This window comes from Arachis duranensis, chromosome 6 (assembly GCF_000817695.3).
Source record: "Arachis duranensis cultivar V14167 chromosome 6, aradu.V14167.gnm2.J7QH, whole genome shotgun sequence".
Classification (NCBI taxonomy): domain Eukaryota; kingdom Viridiplantae; phylum Streptophyta; class Magnoliopsida; order Fabales; family Fabaceae; genus Arachis; species Arachis duranensis.
In genome coordinates, this window is record NC_029777.3 from 16,138,242 (window position 1) to 16,143,319 (window position 5,078).

A 5,078-nucleotide genomic window follows, 5' to 3' on the forward strand; every position below is an offset into this window, starting at 1 on the left:
TGGAAATTCTGTTATTTTTTTTGTTAAGCGAACATGTCATTAGTTGATTGTTGCACATAATTCTCAATTGTCTATGATATTTAAGATAAAAAGTAAAAACAATGTTATCGTTACTGTGTGATTTGCATGTCCGTTTAGTTGATTCACTAGTGTGCAACTTTTCAAATTCTATTTCAGTTTAGACTTTAGATAACTAAAATAGTTAATTCATTAAATAATGTGGATTTGGATAAACTCGGGTAAATTCTTTAAGGGAAAGTATAGGGAGCCGATGGCTTAGGCGTACAATGCGTACAATGGAGGTTTAGGAAGTATTAGAGATATAATCATTAGTGTTACATTGTCCTATTAGGTTATACTTTTGGGATGAGTGGTTTCATGATATGATATTAGAGTTCTAGATCCGAAAGGTTAGGGGTTCGATTCTTGGTGAATCCCGGATGATTATTCTGGATAGTATAGGTGATGTTCATTCTATTCATGGATCAAAGATTTAGTCCATTGTACACTTAGGTCATTGGCTTCCTAGCACTACTCATTCTTTAAACTTGCAAAATTTGTTAATTCAATTGCATTTATTTGTTTACTCCCTGAAATTATCTATTTGTTATTGGCTCCACAGTGAGCTTGTATAATAAAATACCGCTAATTACTTATGATGCATATTGCCATATTCACCTTCTAAACTGTTGTTTTTATTTGTAAAATATAGAGAGCGATCAACATGCATACACGTTAATAACGAAATTATTTTTTACATATGGGGGACTTTTTTGTGAAATTTCAAACTATTGATTTTTTTGAAATTTTACCAAAATATGGAAACAAATTATAAAATTAGAAACTGATGGATGAATTTTTTTTCGTTTTTTTTTAATTACAATAAAAAAATTTGTGGGTGAAATTTTTATTTCTTTTCTTTTTAAATTAAATCAGAAATAGCTGTGTGCAATTTTCGGACGACACGACGCATTTCTAAAACACAAAAATGTACCATTTTCTGGTAAAATACCAAATTTATATTGAAAAAAGTAATTTGCAGACATATTCTATTATGATATGGAAAAGTTTTTTAAATATACTGGTGTATTGATGTTTTAATAATTCTTAACCGTTAATCTATATATTATATATTTTTTATAATTAAAATTAACGATTAAAAATTACTGAAACACTAATATATTAGTATACTCGAAAGATTTTTTATATGATTAATGTATTATACAATGCACACAAACTTTTTTATTGTTAAATTTATTTGATTCTGATACACTACTGGTTAAATTTCTATATTTTTTAATGTATTTGTATTTTTTGTAAAAAATCCTTTTGAGAACTTGAACTCGGTGTTCTTGACTGTGTGCTTACAAACGTCAGCATCAAATATTGACTTTCCAAAAAAAATATATTATGGAGTTAGGTTATATTTTTAGTTTTCTCTATTTAGGGTCATGGGTGATGATCGTTCAGTTAATGACTCAATGGACTCTCAAATTTGGATTCTGATATTCTTCCACATTGTTTACAGTGCCGTGTTCTCACTTCCTAGTTCCTACTGTTTCCACGTATATAAGCTAGATATAATCGAGTCAAACCTGATCAAACCAAACATTAATTAGTTCAAGTATTAGTTATAAAATAAATAAAATCTAATAATATATATAAATTTATTTTATAATTTTAAAATCTTTTAAATTATAATAATTATTTAAGTTTGAATTAACCATGTTTTATTATTATTATTATTATTATTTAGATGAATGTTTTTTAATTTTTCTTTAATTTTTTTGAATTTTATTTTCAATCGAATATCTAATTACTCGAAACTAATTCAATCCGGTAGTTCGAGTCAATTTACTAGAAAATAAAAATCACAAATCGAAACTAATTTAAAACATATTAGAATATAATCAGTTCAATTTTTAATCTTTTTTTAAATTCAAACGAACTCGAGTTGTAAATACCTTAATTGAAATTAATTATTAGCATAAAATATGTATTGAAATATAAAATTATATATTAAAAATAAATTAAATAACATATATTTATACACAAATATATAATGACTAATTTTAATTATTAATTTTAGTGTATAAATATTTTTGAAGTCCGTCGAAATGTTGTTGAGTCTCACAAATTTATGTAATTGTGGTGAAATATGCAATCCCTTATGTCTGTTGCTATGTGATTCTGAATTTCAACGAGAGCAAAGTAATTGCTATAAGAATAATGCTATTTAATTGAGTAACTACACTATTACACTAGCACCTACTCTTGTTAGAAAATGAACCACGAGGAGAAAAGCGTAAAATTTACACAATTGTTATAAAAAGAACATAAAATATATTAGTAAAACAACATAGATCATTATTATGTTCTAATTAAATTTCTAACCAGAATAAAGTGATAATTGGTGATGTTATTCTATTTTAACCAAAATTTTTTAAAGAGATTCTTAATGGATAACTATTTTATCCAAATTAAATTATTTCTGATACAGAGATATAAATTGATAATTTGTGATACTCCTTTTAAAATCAAGTCACCCAAAATACCGAATTAAATGTGAACGCTCAATTTGTTTAAAAAAAATTTAATTATTCTATTAGTTTCTATAATTTTATTAATTTTTAATTAAATTTTTATACTTCTTTTTTTTAATTAGGTCCTTACACTGTTTTAATTTTGTAATTAAGTCTTTTTTTGTGTAAAAAATATTAGAATTAACTAAATATTTTTTCGCAAATTGAAGTTATTTATAATTAAAAACTTAATTAAATTTTTGACCGCATGTATTTTGGTAAAAATATTATGTTAATTTTAATATTTTTAACATGAAAATGACATAATTACAAAATTAAAAGTAGTAATCAAAATTCAATTGAAAGAAAAAATATAAAAATTTAATAAAATTATAAGAACTAACAGAATAATTAAATTAAAAAAATATTAAAAATACAAAATGAATTTTTCTAACTAAAAGAATGACTAATGACCCACAAAACAAATATAAAGATATAACACACCATTTTTTTTCTAACACTCATTGTTTTTTAATTTCTATCATATCAAACTAAGCTAATCAAAGCTATCTATTTATATAATTCATAGGTAAACTTACATAGCAAATATGACAACTTATAACAGTATTATCTTACATATTTGTGAGTTGTAAGTTGATAATTTTTGACCTTTAAATTAGTCAAACTTTGCAACTAATATACTTTCTAGTAATAGTTATGTTTATCAACTTGTATTATCATTTTTTATTTATAGACAAATCAATATTGATTTTTAATTCATGACAATAAAAATAATTCTTTCTTAAAGTTCCATGCTGCTTCTATTTTAAACCAAATTGCTTAATTATCAAAATATTTACAGTCTCTTTTTATTTTTTTATTTTTTCTTTTGAGTCAATAAGATTAAACACTAGATTCTTTGGTTATTAGGTTTCCATATTATACTATGAAATCACTTTTTTTTTAATTTAAACTGATGATAAAATGAGACACATAAATAATTATTTCTCTAATACTATAAATATAATAATTAAAAAAAATTAATAATATACATGAATTAACTCCATATATATAATTTACAATAGAACATAATAGTGCCATGATATTATATAATTGACCCTATTTAGGTGTTATTAAGTTGATAAAATAATATTTTTTTAAATAATTTTTTTATTTTTAGTGTGTTTGGTAAATTTTTAGTAGTAAAAATAAAAACACAAAAAAAATATAAAAAAATTATTTTTTTTAGGTTTAATTACTCTGTTGTTCCTATAGTTTCGTATAATTTTTAATTAAGTCCTTATATTTTTTTCTTTTTAATTGAGTCCTTGCACTAATTTTTTTTCAATTAAGTCTCTTTTAGTAGTAATTAGCTTAATTTTATAGGGACCCAACTAAAAAAAAAATTGGTATAGGGACCTAAATAAAAAGAAAAAAAAGTGTAGAGACCCAATTAAAAAAAATTGGTGCAAGGACTCAATTAATAAAAGGAAAAAAAGTATAGGGAGCTAATTGAAAATTTTGCAAAACTATAGGACCAATAGAGTAATTAAACCTTTTTTTAAAAAGCTACAATTTACATATTTTTTTAAAAGATTTTTTTCTTAAAAAAATATTTTTTACATAATAAATAAAATAAATAAGTACTTTTATATTGTTATACCCAAATATAATTGATAGAAAAAAAATTTGTATAAGATATCTAACATAAATTTACTTTTATTTTTTTATAAATTTTTTTAAAAAAATAAATAAATAAATTGATTATGTATAAATTAGTCTTCCTAGCTAATTACAGTTCTTTCTGGTTGAATAATAAATAGGGTAAAATACGTAAAAAACTAAATGTTTGCCAAAATTTCGGGAATTTTTCATTTTATAAAAGGCTATGTTAAACTCCCAATTTGTATTTCTGTATAAATCAAATTGAATAAACTCGATTTAAGCAAACACGTACTACATGCAAATTCTGATTCACATGTAAATCAAAGCTAATAGCTTCGAATTTTACACCCACTAAATAAATCGAATTCATTAAAGCCGATTTACAATGATACGTAGGGTTTAGGATAAATTTGATACTATTAACTTTAATTTACTAGCATGGGTGGCCTTAACTAAATCGAATCAAAACTACTCATAAGGTGTATTTATCTAAATCTTTTACGGTACTCCTAACATCTTTTAAGTCGTTTTTTTTAATTGTTTTGTATAAAATAAAATATTTTTTTGTGGTATAATTTAAATAAATTTATTAAAAAAATATATTTATTCAAATTTCAAATGTACCACCCTAATTTTTAGCACTTCATGATTGTACTAAAAGTTTAGCCGTTACTTACCTCTAACCCTTTTTGTTTTATACTATCTTTATTTAATATTGAGCATTCGCGAATACGAATCAGAATTTCAATCAAGAAAACGAAAGGTCTTTACTTTAAAACTCTTAATCACAAAAATACATATATTCACATAGCAATATATACATAGACTTATTTCAAGATTCTCAAATACAAGTCATACTCCTCTAAAAATCAAAGACAATAAATGGCGAGA